Source organism: Pleurodeles waltl, chromosome 5 (assembly GCF_031143425.1).
Source record: "Pleurodeles waltl isolate 20211129_DDA chromosome 5, aPleWal1.hap1.20221129, whole genome shotgun sequence".
NCBI classification, from domain to species: domain Eukaryota; kingdom Metazoa; phylum Chordata; class Amphibia; order Caudata; family Salamandridae; genus Pleurodeles; species Pleurodeles waltl.
Window position 1 is genome coordinate 681,017,406 of NC_090444.1, and position 14,202 is coordinate 681,031,607.

Sequence of the window (14,202 nt, forward strand, 5' to 3'; positions counted from 1 at the left end):
TTACTGCAAACACACAGATGTTGTAATTTTCTAGTAGTAACTTCAAATCTGTTACATTTTGGAATTGTTCCCTGCAATAAATTAAAGCTAACACATTGATTGGAGGCATGATGCCATTTCCAGCAAGAGAACCATTTTGTCAAGCAGAGAGGGTCCACTTCTAAACCGTGCTTCTCTGTAAAATAGAGAGCAACCCTCACCCAGTATACGGTAAGTATGTAAAAAATCGGTCATCAATTCAAAGAAATGACTTGCCCCCTCCACGTTCAACTCTTCCTTGTCAAATACCTTACTAAGAGCATGATTGACACAGTCTAGGTTGCCAAAGTTGAACATCTACTCACATACGGCTAATACTTCTGTGTTTGTAGGAGATTCTCAGTTGTATTGTATTCTTCAAACTAACAGCCATAGATTTCCAAAAGGAATTCAAACTGAAAAATGTATCACTTGGAAAAAAATATACGAGTAAATCATGCCTCATTGCAGATTTGCACAATTAACTTTTTCAAAAATCCTCCCCCTACATTGCCATAAAATATTTCCCATCCTGCAAGGGTATTTACTCTTAGTATGGGAAAACCCATAAGCAAACTGCTTTGTGGTTGTTTACCCACTTACATAGTTACCAGTCCTGTCCCTAACCTTGAATTCACAATGGAGAACATTGAGTCACAGCATATGATTTTTCCACCTTCATAAGTGCACTGTATTCTCATGAGATTCCACAGATCCCGACCTTTTGAGACAGGATGTGGACTGCTGTCTTAGCCACCTAACCAGGGCCGGATAGGCCTTTTATTTCACTGTGTATTTCCTTGTGGGCCAGAGCACTTGGAGGCTGGTTTTGAAAAGACCAGGACCACTCGCTCCTCATGTGTCTGTCACTTTTTTCAACTCTCTGAGGTAATAGCAACAGGCAGGAGGAAGCTTTCGGAAAGAGAGAAAGAGGGGGCGGGTGGGTAAGGTAGGGAGAAAGCAATCAGAGAGGCAGAAGAGAAATAGAGGATCGATAAGGAGATAGAGGGGTTTGTTTGAGCATTTTTTACCAGGGCTGCTTTTGGTTCCCAGTCCGGCTCTGCACCGGTCATATAAATGAGCAACAAAGTTGGTAATTCAGGCGTGTAGAAGACAGACGCAACGTTTGCCAGCACTAGGTTTTTATTTTCAAATAATTATCCCTTTCCCTTCAGGTAGGCGGAAATGTACCAACTTACTGAAAGGTTAAAAGAGACGAGCAGGTTATGTGTGTCTGAATCACAATTACGAGTAATGAGAGTGATTGAGTCATTTTTCTCACACTAACAATTATAAGACATGGGAAAATGCTGATCACTGAGCAACCAAGAATTTGCATAGCGATCAGAAAGAGTTATGCCATAATTATCAACCTCATGAGGTTTTTCCATGAAAGATTACGGCCCTCATTTTGAGTTTGGAGGGGGGGAAAAGGCCACCTGCCAAACTTCCGCGGTCAGGTCACCACCAGTGCAGTGACCTTCCTGTGACCCCTATTACGAGTTTTCCACTGGGCCAGTGGGTGGAAAAAGAGTTTCCGTCCGTCGGTTGTGTCAAAAACTATCTGCAGGGATTTTTTGAGTACCTACAAATTCTGCTTTCAAGGTTGTGGTGAAACCTTTGTATGCCTCTCTGCTTTCTTCCTTATACTCTGTTCTTATTCCTCACAGCTACTCTATCAGAATGGTCTGTCAGACTCCCCACCTCAGAGTAAGTGTGAGAGTCTCTGTGGAAATCCTCATTCTGTGAATCAGGATTTCTAATGTAAAAGTGGAAATTCCATTTTTATGCTTTTAGGTGATACCAATGAGGATAAACACCTTTGAGACTCTACTGCTAAATAAGGCTATTGGCAGGATAAGGCATTTGTTCATTTATGAGTTTACTGGGGTCATGGCTATTTAAGTATATAAATACTGATCCTCTCAATTGTTGCTATATCTGAACTCAGCTAGTAGCATGGCGGAGGGGACCCAAACACTGGATTTTAAACCTAGGCAAACCAATGCCTTTTCAGTCAATGGGATGCCCAATCCATTGTACTACTGAATATTGAGACCCAGAATATTGTCATATAAGGACAGAATATCAAGGAAGTGGTTAATGCTATTGTCGCACATCTGAAACCAATCAAGTTCAAAGTCGCGTAGCGTGTATTTAGGCACGGTGCCAACCTGGTCGGAGAAACCCAACCACCAAGGGTTTCAAAGATACACAGATTAACAAGCGGAACCCAGGAAGGGACCACCTATGTCCTGTGCTGTGAGATACAAATTGAAAAAGAAACGGGGACCAGGGCACTCAAAGTCTCTATAATAAATATGCAGTCCAAGATGAGTAGAGTTGCAAAAGGTATTTTAATCCAAGATCAGAAAACAGCCAACACGTGTTTTGTCCTTATGGACTTTTTCAAGGCTTATAGATTCAAGTTTGGATGAAGACTGGTTCCAATAGGGCTGCTGTAGCCCCTAAAGTATATCTTTGAAACCACTAATTAATTATGATCAGTCTTGCCATAAATTATGGCTGATACTCCTGTCGTTACACTATGTGGCTTGCCGTATTCGTGGGAATAAGTCATATGGTGTATCCGTAGTGTCAGATAATGCTAACATGGGGTCCAGATGGGCCCAATCTTGATTCTTCAAGTCGCCGTACGTCTAGTAGGACGGAAACGGTGCGGGGAGTAAAACGGACAGCCCGTGATAACGGTGCCGTGCGACCCGTGGACCCAAAATATTGTCATATAAGGACAGAATATCAAGGGACAAAATATCAAAAGGTAAGTGTATATAGGGAAATATAAATGTACTGTTCCTTAATCCAAATCTAAGTACCTTAAGGTATATGTACCACATGGGTAAATATAGATGGAGCTAGGTATAGAGAAATCTAGACATACATACCAGTCAATATTTTTTCCGATATACTGTCTTCTATATTCTGTCCCCTTGATATTCAGGAGTTGATATTCAGAGTGCAGACAGCCCAATTTGGTGGACACGTTATCAGTAATTATCTCCCACTGATGATCATGTGCAAGTGAAAGGATGGTTTGATATGTTGTGCCACTATTACATGCACAGCTTTATCAAACTCTACTAAGGTGGTCTCAGAATTTGAAATGATCAAAGTGGCATCTGCAATAACCATGCAGTACAAGTGGGCATATAGTAAGAGCCAAACTTTAATAGACTAACAGCAACAAAGATGTTCCCTGATGTCAAGAGGGCAATATTTCAGAGCTAAGCAACCTGGAGAAGTAGCAATTGTATCAGCATGTCGGGTGCAGTGGGTACACTGACACCATTTTGTATCAAATCTGTATCGCTAGTCTGTACCGTATCAGTAACTCCCTTTTCCTGCGTCTGGTTCCCAGGATCCAAGCTAGTACTTGGAGCACTGTCGCTCACCGCATATGGTGGCGGACGATCATGTAACAATCTATCCATAAATTCCTCATCATCTGAATCATCTTCCTGTTCCCAAGATCTTTTATTTTCTTTAGATTTGCCTGAGTCTTTATCAGTTTTACAAGAGGCTTTCTTTCCCTGTGTTTCTTCTCCCTGAGTTATTGCTGGGAATAACTTCAACCTGTCTACAATTCCCCGTCTCCACATTTTGTTCTCATTGTCCCATCTATCTTCTGCATAGGATTTTTCTGCCCTTCTCAGTCTTCTCTGAAACCTTTCTTGTCTATGTTTAAGAGCCATCAAGTCCCAAATCGCCAAAGCCTCATATTGTGCCGGTCTCGGAGGTGGTTTCTGTGTACTTAACATCCACCTCAGATTTTCTAGTACCTTTGGATTAAACGTCCCATGCTCTGGGAACGCTAGACACCCTTCTTTCTCTGTTAATTTGCACCACTGTTTCATCCACAAACAAGGTGCGACACCTTTCTCTTCCATAACCGTATAAGCTGGAGTACCCTCAGGTGGTGTGGGTTCCCCATCGGTTGCAACAATATATACATCTCCCTTTAGAGCGCTCTTGAATGCTTTGACAAAATTCATTTTTGCGATTCTCTTATTTTGTATTCAATCAAAAATGGCTTAGTTCCCAGGACACTCTTCACCTGCCTTTCTCAACCTATTGCCTCTCACGGACGGCAGCCAATCCGGGCGCGACCCCTCTCGACATCTGACCTATCTCAGCGCAGCACCACTGACGTCACACACACTGCAGCTGACAAAGTCTTGCGGCTTGTCCGCTCCTCACTGACCCCTACAACTCACACAAACTAATGCAAATTATTGCGAGCACCTTGAAATGACAACACAAATCTGTCGGTTTACTACAGGAAGGGTAACACATTCGCTTCAGAACTTTACAGAGATTTCACTTGAAGCCTCAGCCGCTACTCTCTCCTTATCAGTTCCCGCATACGCAAGCAGAATTCGGCCCGCAAATTCTACTCTCGACTTGTCAATGACTCCTTCTAGTGCACTTTAGAATTTGTCAAATCTCCATCGAAGGTTTCATACATACGTTATAACTCAGACTCGACTTGTCAACCACGCCCGATTGACCTATTAAACCGCATAGATTACAACATAGACCACATTTATCTTCATACTCCGGAGTCTTAGACCTCAACAGGTCCGTACACAACAACCAACCACGTGGATAATTTTGAGCAACAAGCGCTTACATTTACATGAAGTACGCCGACTCTCATACTGTGGAGTATGCCTACTCCTGCTAAATAACACTTAATTTGGCCTAAATTCTCACAGATTTTCACAATCACCTGCAAAATGCATAAGCTTAGGCAAGTGCAAGAACCCTAACCACATACATTATGGCGCCGAGAACATTCCCAACTCATTTAGGCAGGCTCTAAGATCCCGGGAAAGCCATGGTGAACTTAGAAACCCATCATACTTCCAAATTGCATTATCACAGAAAAACAAATTAAGCAATGAATCTCCGTCCTGGGGCCCCCAAGGGCCAAACCATCCTCTGCTACCAGAACTGCTAACGCGCCCCTCTATGTAAATTTATACACATTAGGACTCGTTTTAGGCCGATGAATCTTTTGACCCAGTGGTGAGACACCGTAGAACGAGATAGCTGATCAATATGTCAAGCAATATATCAATGATATTATCAACATATATCACCACAATATACTTTACTTTAGACATTGGTTAAACTGTCGGCATAACCATGACCTTTCAGTCACGAATAACCACACCTTTATTGGAGTTTTGTGAATTTTATTCCCTATTGATTACAATCTAGTAGCAAGAGTATTAATCTCAAAACCATGAAGCAAAAGAGCATAGTCACGATATGGCAACTGTGATAAGATTTTGACAACGCAAAGATCACAAACATAAAAACACTAATGTAGAAGATACACAGATCAGAATGCATAGAACATCATATATGCTTAAGATCAGCATAGCACAATGTCAGTCCCGTCAGTTTACGTCAGTCAAAGTGAACACCTAATCTAACCACTAATTAGCATTAGCATGTTGGACTTCATGCAAAATAATTTAGAACACCAATTTAGAAACATCTAACTAAGGTATCTATCCAAAAATACAGCAGTTGGTACCTAGAAAGGAAAAGCATGTAGACAAATTACAATAGCAATTGTCATAATTACCCTCCTCAGATTAAGTCAGCATACAGGATCAGTCTTCGTCTTCAGGACATCAGTTAGATCGCCGTCAATCTATTTCATCTAAGGGACAGGGGACACTTCCCTCATAAGGAGGAGAAGTGTAATGGGGCAGTCTATGGATAAGGATGGTTTATTTAAGGCTCAAATCACTAAACAGAGTGACAGAGTTTCTGGATGCAATCAATATCATTCCCTACCTAGTTCTCTCAAGTCTTCTGTGTCATGGGTTTTTATCTCTTTTTCGCAATACCTTCCCCCAAAATTCTATTGGATAGTCGCTACACCCCACTATCTTTAACCTATCAAATTATACATTAAGTAATGCACTTGTCACCCCACGATAATTTATAACACTTTGATTGGTCTTCATAATTGATGTTTTCGTAGGTGGCACATCCGGGGTTACTTCATTCTCTGGCACGTTCTTCAGGTCAAAAGTTATCTTTTCCATGGTCGATTGTCCTTGGATGTTTCAAAAAATGTTGCAAAAACGTATAAAACTTATACTAAGACAGCTAGTATGCGAGTGAGAAAAATCCTCACTTGCAACATAAAACAAAGTAAAGAACACATGCTCAGTCATGGCCTTTTGCGAATCAGCACACTGGAGAAACAGAAAAATATGCTTTAATATGAGAGCTACACAGCTAAGTTTTCAGCTCACGCTAACTTAAGACTTATGGATTCTAATAAATGCAATCTTCGTAGGTGTTTTCCTTCTTGTTGTTACAGATGGAATTTACTCAGAGCTCTGGATCCGTGGCCCACTACACATCTCAGACAGTTTCCAAATGCTAAACACATTATTTAAACTGGTCTTCCAAAAATTCACAAAAGCCCATTAACTACAAATGTCCTGAATTTCAATTTAATTCAGAGTTTGTTCTAAGGCATCCAGCCATGCATCCAAAGTCCTCTCCAATGGGCCTACACTTTGTGCTTGCAGCCAAAGGAGGTGTTTGCATTTTCCTTGTTTCTGAATGTTGTTGTATATCCTTGACAATTCTCAAGCTATTCACCAACATGTAACCTAGTTAAAAATGTTCACACTGTTGATGATGATCCAGAGAGGTAGAATCTTTGGTCAAGCCCAGCAAGTTTTTTTGGTAATTTATGAATGCAGCTATCCAAACATGGTCTTATGATTCTTGACATACTTCTTTTCCTTTATTTTATGTTGCACACCCCAACGTTTCTACCTCTATCTCTTTCATATTCTACAAAAGATGAGCTGTAAGTTTATGTATTGAACTATCGGTATGTGACTAACAAATTTTAAGTGGGCCAAGATCAACTTTACTTTCTATGTTACATAAGAAAATGTCTGGAGATTTACAGTGCAGCTTTCAAACAGACATACTGCAAACAAAACACATAAGGTGGCTTTGGGGTCTGCCTCTTTCAGTAATCGACTCTCTTCACGCATCCTCTTTCAGCTATTCACTTGTGAGTTGGTCAATCATATTTCAGTTCTGCTGAGAGGAGAATTTATCCCTCAATTATGCTATTGGCTGTTTCATGGTATGCTGCAGGTTCCTCCTCAGTGCTTGCATTGAACTGCTTGAGGGACTACTTTACAACATTAGCCAAACCTATCCACTCATGCTGGCTCCATCCCACTTGTCTCGCCCTTGTGTGATAACGCTGCACGTGTCAACACATTAAACCCAGGCGTACTGGCTTTGCTGGTGCTTGTACTATATTTTCTGATAATGTTGAGAGCTTGCATAAGCAGGTACAGACACCTTTGACACAGAGATGCTTTTAAAATATGTAATTTGATTTATCTCCATATAAATACAATTATATTTAGAAACGCATCAGCACAAATTTTGAAGCACAACTCACTCTAAAACCATCAGGCACAATAATTGCCAATGACAGTTTATTTTCAACTCAACCTTGGCTAATGGGTTCCGGTAACTGCAAGCTGAAGTTCATTTGTAATATAGCCTCAGAGCCTGCGTAGAAGGCTATACTGGCCATTAAAGGCCCGCTCCAGCATTTGGCAAGGGCCTTTAACAAGGGAGAAGTACTTTAAATGCCGGTACAGCCCAGCTACTAATTGCTATACGGCTATTAGAACATTCTGCCACTAGATGACAGAATGTTATAATAAATAAAAACAAGTCCTCACGGACTCCATGAGGCCTTTGTTCACAGCTGTTGCTGTGAACAAAGAGAACATTGAAATGTTGATGCTCTGGCTTTTACCGGCCAGTAAAAGCCTGGAGCAATCCATTGTCTGCAATGGAGCTCCTAACATTCCAATGTTCTAATATTATTTAGACTAGAGGCATAACGAGTGAACTTCCACAAATTTCTATCATGTCAATCCAAATGAAACAAAACCCGTAAAAGGGGACATTTGTCCTAGTAGTAGTTGAGGGGCAAGCTTCGACTGGGTCTACTCTTGCCTCTGAAATCTTCAGCGCTTATTAGACTGCTCAGTAGTGATAAATTCAAATAACACCCTTCATCGTCCTCACAAACCTGCATTCACCCTAAATTATTTTCTTCACCCATGGAACTAATATATTTAAGCCAACACAGCAAGGACCAAAGAAGCAAAAGGGAATCACCAAGTCGGTTTTGGTCTTAAGAGGTGCTTCCTCAAGAATTTCCATGCAACGGAACATCTGAACCCCAATGTTAAGCCAACAGCTTTCTCCAAATGCTCATTCATAAAAAGAGCCAATACAAGAGCATTCCTCAATGAAATTGAGGCTTTCATCTTTCATGGATATACCCATCTCTCATTTCAAAAGTATGTGCTCCCAATGCCAATATGGCATAGTAAGTTGAAGCAGTGAGGGCAATGCGCTAGAATGCTCTAGAGCTATGTTCCCGCAATGACGTTCTGGCTGAGACAGAGAAATACACAGATCCACACCCTTATGCCCAAATTCTGAACGATGGTATGCCATATTAGCAAAACTCTTTCCACAGACCACCATAAAGTTATCCTAAAATGAACTCTCTGTCAACATCAACTATGACTTTGTGTATTTTATTTCCCAAATAGGTGTCTTATACAACATACGATGTTCAGAGGTGCACACTGTGCAGTGCTTATGGGTGTAATGATGTTCAATATTAAAAATGATACACATGTACAGTCAGATTGTCACAAACGTTATGGAAGTCCACAGTTTAGTGTGTATTCTGATTACTACCTTACATCAATTGGACCATGGGCAATCCTTATTACAGTGTCAACATTTTGACCCACCCCCAAGTTTACATGGGTCTGACAACCACAAAGTGTAGATGCATTAGGAGGTTGTGCTTCTTGGAGGTACCAGAATTGGGTTGGATCCTGTTATTTCAGCACAAGCGGAAATAGAGAATCCAACTTTAGAGGCATCACCACAAGATACACCCCAGCATGTGAAGGATATATATAGTTTTGGGGTGTTGTGCCAGACAGCATGTCTATGTCCCCAGGACATGGGGTGGTTAGAAACAGCTGCACGGTAATAGGGATTGTCCAATGGATTTGAGGCAGGAATCAGAACACATACTAAACTGTGGACTTCCACATATTTTGTGACGTCCTGACTGAATGTATGTAGCATTTTTTATGTTTCACAACATTGCATCTATGAGCACTGCGCAGTCCGCAACTCTAAAAATCGTATGCAATAAAACATACCTATTTGGAGAATAAAAGACACAAAGTAATTGACAATGATGAGTGAGTGTTTATTTTAGGATTACCTCAAGGTGGTATATGGTAAGAGACCCACGGAACGGTCCTTTTATTTATGTATTTTTGAATAATAAGTTTATGTAGAAAATATAATAATGCAGAAAGAAAATGCACACATTTGAAAATATGATCACGAAGAATGGCCCCCAATGTTAACTAAATGTATTAATCAATGATTTAATACTTATGAAATGTTGAATTATATGTTCAACTAATGTAGTAATATGTTATATTAAAGGTTATGAAGTAAGCATTAGCTTTATTAAATGTAGGCTTTAACTTAGCGAGTGTCTTGGCCTACTTGCCAGACCTCATGTAAAAGCTGTATTTCTTAGCATTTAATAAAATAGCTGACCAAGGAAGTTAAACTGTGAATTTCTATTGTATTGTTTAAATGTGCTCATAACGTTAACTTCTCGTGTGAACCGACTGCTAGGAGATGATGTTCTTGCTAATGCAACATTTAATGTGTAATGTGTGTGAGACTAACTTTCCCAGGACAAGAACAATGAAGATACTGACTAGAGTTATATTCTTACCTGACAAGCCGGATGATGAGGACATTGCAAGACAAACCAATCAACGATACGTGAACAGAGTAATATTAGAATTCATAGATTTGGGATTTTAGTTTTATTGGATGGAGTGGGAACATAGCAGTTTTGACTTAACAAGAGTACACGGAGAGAAGACAGACATTCTGAGACATTCTGCCCCTCCTATTGCCCATATTGCGTCTTGACAAGAGACATGCTTAACTTTAATGCTTAAAGACTTTGCCTTTCCTAAATTCTGATGCTGAATCCTGATGCCTTGCTGATCGACTGATGTCCTGAGGACGAAGACTGATTCTGCTTTGCTGATCCACCCTGAGGATAGGGATATCCCGATTGTGATTATCATGCATATTTGTTTCTTTTCTTTCTAGGTACCAACTGCGCTGTTTTGATAGAGCCATAGTTATATGTTTTTCCAAATTTGTGTTACTAAATTGTTTTGCATTAAGCCCAACATGCTGATGCTGATCGGACATTAATTAAGGATTCTCACTAATGAATTATGACAACAGGAACTAATGCTTGATTCATTTTTCTGCTAAACTTCATATATATTATCACATTGACCCAGTTTACTTTGCTATTGATTTGCACCATAACTTTAGAATGTGTTGTAGTTCAACCTCTGATTAGATTATGTTTCTTCCGCCCCTTTGGACAACCACTATTGTTTCTGTATGTGTTTCATTTGATACCGAGATTAATATACATGACCTTAGCATTGTTAATTTAGGGAAATAAATATTCTGATCTTTACTAAAAGGTGTGGTTATTCATGACTAAAAGGTCACGTTGCATGACAATTAGTGACTCCATTGATTATTGATTGCTAAAGATTAGGGATTGTGTATTGATTATTGATTATGTGCTGGAGCTGTGGTAAGAACATCTTAATTGCGAGTCAAATAGTTCATCGACCTATTCGCGTCCCCTTGTAAGTTTACTTATTAAGGTCAAATGTGCTTACAGAGATGGTAGCAGAATGATGGTTTGTCTCCTTAAGAGCTGGTCATAGACGTTCGGTACAGGGTGACAGGTGTTAACAGACATGGTAAGAGACTAATGGTTTGTCTCCTTAAGAGCTTACCATAGACGTCTGGAATAGAATAATAGACGAAGAGACGTGGTAGTAGTTTGATGAGCAGGTCCATGAGAGTTCATTATTATTGAGATTTGGATTTTGTTTTTCAGTAATGATAATTGGAGAGAAAATGATGTTCCCCTAAGTCCAGAAATTACTTTCCCAGATCCTGGATCCTGCTAATGGTTGTTTGAGGATGTTCCCAGCGTTCCAGTGATAACGTAAGTGAAATATGTTGCGCTTGCACAGCTTATGCAAATCGCAGGTGAATTGTGAGGTTTGTGAGGGTTTTAGGGAGTTTGCGTACTACAAATAAAGTTGTACCAGGAGTATGAGAACTCCGCAGTGTGAAAGTAGGGAAGTTGTCAAACTTCATATGTGTGTGGCGCTTTGTGCTAAAAAATTGTCCACGTGGTTGTTGATGTACGGACCCTGTGTTCTAAGACTCCGGAGTATATTGAAAGTGTATGAGACACTTGGTTTTATGTTGTAATCTGTCTGGTTTAGTAGGCTGATCGGGTGTGGTCAACAAGTCAGTGCATGAATTGAAGTGAGTGAAAGAAAATTTCGACTGAGATTTGGCAAGTCCTATGTGCACAAGGACAGACCCATTGATCAGTTGAGAGTAAAATTTGCGGGTCAAATTTTTCTTGCAGATCTGGGAGACCAAGATAGAAGGAGTAGCTGTAAGTGTGGGAAGCGGCATTAGTGAAAAATCCGTAAGGCTTCTGAAGCGATTGTGTTACCTTTTGTAACAGTGGACCAGGTGATAATAAGGACTCTGAGACTCGAGTCAGTGAGAGTGGTAATTTATTTATACTATGTTATAGTCTTTGATATTGTCAACAGTGTAGGTGTGGTGTCTTTTGCCCCATAAAGTGTCTCTCCTTTTTTTTCTTCCCAGCTTCCCTCTTGACCGGCGTAGATGTTCTGTCGCACTCCCAGACGCACCGGAAAAGGAACGAAATTGCAGGTAAGTCAGGGTCATGTAGTTTAACAGATCTTAACAGGGTTAGACAAGAGGAGGAGAGAGAGAGAGAGAGAGGGAGAGAGGGAAAGAGGGAGATAGGGAGAGAGAGAGAGAGAGAGAGAGAGAGAGAGAGAGAGAGAGACAGACCTCCCGGGTGCGTGTGTGGTAAGGTAAGAGCGAGGGTGTATACAGTCACCTCTTTGTGCCTCACCGTGAAGAAGAACTTTATTTTAAGGGCTCTTTAGGGTACTTTCATAAACAAAATTAAAGTTGTGTTTTTAAAGTCCCTTTCCTTGCCTCTCCCCGTCACTTCCCTGCTCCCTCCAAACCGCTCCCCCTTCCTCCCCCTCCGCACCGTCCCTCCCCTCACCCCTCCTGCCGTAGCTCTCCCGATTTACTCTAAGGTTGTCCTTTTAAAAGGACCGTACCTTGGTCAGCCACGTCCCTCCTGGGGCGTGGCGGTCTGTGAGCGTGTCTCCGGTCCTTCCCTTTCTGCCTGGATCGCCTGCTTCTTTGGGAACCCCGTGGTTCCCGGTCCTTCGGTCGTCGTCCGCCTTCTTCGGTCTGCCGCTCTCCGCACTTCCTGGCTCCTCCGCGTCCTTCTCCTCGACGGACGTGTGTAGTCCGTCCTCTCTTTTTGTGTCCGAGGGAACCCGGATATCCGGGTTCTCGGGGAAGGTGTCGGCCTCATCGTTGCCAAGGCTACGGGGCATGCCATCTTTTTCTTCCTGGACGCCGCGCGGGCAGCACCAATCGGAGGCATCCTGAGCCGGGTTGAACGACAACCGGCTACACCTTTCCTTTAGTAAACCAGCAGATTTTTTTTTTTTTATTTTGGTTTTCAATCAGTGCTCGTAATATTTGCATGAGTTTTATCTAAATTGGAGTGAAGGAGGACAACCCGCAAGACTTTGTCGGTATGTGTGAGTATGACATCATTGGAGCCGTGCTGGAATAGGTTGGTTAGTGAGAAGGGTTGCGCACGGATTCGCAGCCATCTATAAGAGGCAATTGGTTGAGGACGTAGGTGAAAGGAATCTTGGTATTAAAAGTCACTTCCTGATTTGATTTTGAATAACAAAAAAGGGAGAAAAGATGACATTTTTCAAAGAGTTAAAAAGTGCCCTAAGGGGAGATACATATATTACAACGAGTGTAGGTGAGGCTACACCGCCAGAAGGTACACCAGCTTACATTGTAAAGGAAAAGAAGGGTATCGCGCCATGTCTTTGGCTGAAGCAATGGTGCAAATTGACAGAGAAAGATGGGAATTTAACGTTTCCTACAAATGAAACGTTTAATTTGAGGGTTTTGGAGCATTTACGGATGGTGCTATATGAATCGAAGCTCCTTCTGAGACCAGCACAGTTTCAGGCATTAACGATTTGGGAGCTAGTAGCGAGACAGCAAAAGCAACTGAAATTTGAGCGGAGGATGAGAAGGGCAGAAGAGACTCTAGTGGACGCTAGATGGGATTGTGTTCAGAAAGCATGGAGAGTGGAGACTTTGCAAGGGATTAAGTTGTTTCAAGCAATTACACAGGACAATGAGAAGGAAGGAAAGAAAGCTACTAGGAAAACTAGTAAAAGGCAGTCCAAGAGTAAGGAGGCTAGAAAGTCTTCAACAGTGGAGGAGGACTCAGACTATGAGGAGTTTATTACATAGTTATTTAGAGATCGTCCACCACCATATACAGTACATGAGTCGTACAAGTACCAGTGTTGATCCGACAGATCCGACACAGATTATTGCGACAGTGAGTCTGGAGCAGGTTAATGCTAGCCTGACACAGAATGCAGTGCAAAGTGGTCTTAATGTGCCTACCACTCCTGTAGTGCTGAACCAGATGCAACCGCCACAGGTTCAGAGAATTTATCCTGATGTGCCCATTATGGAAACAACTTCGAACTTAGTGATGCCAACTTAACAGGTCTTCCATAGACCGATATTGGTTCAGACTGAGCCAACTCCGATCTTATTGCCCCAAGTGCAGCCGCAGTTAATGCCAAGATTCACTACAGTAACAGGGACATAGTCAAATATGACTCCGATGATGAATCAAAATATGGGAGTTACCTTTCCACAGAGCGTGAGTGGCAGAACAGCCCCAGATGCTATATCACTACCTATTACTGTTAGTCAGCGGTACCATTATTTTCACAGAAAAAGCTGGCTGTAGGTGAACAGGGAACAATGTCCCAGAACTTAATCAGGGTAGGACATAATGAA

The 14,202-nt window shown here is 41.5% G+C and overlaps 1 protein-coding gene across 2 annotated transcripts in view; it reads right to left on the reverse strand.

Moving 5' to 3' along the window:
• The window catches only part of TRAPPC3L (trafficking protein particle complex subunit 3L), a 284,619-nt gene that overhangs the window by 97,134 nt on the left and 173,283 nt on the right, over nucleotides 1-14,202 (reverse strand). The window lies entirely within an intron of this gene.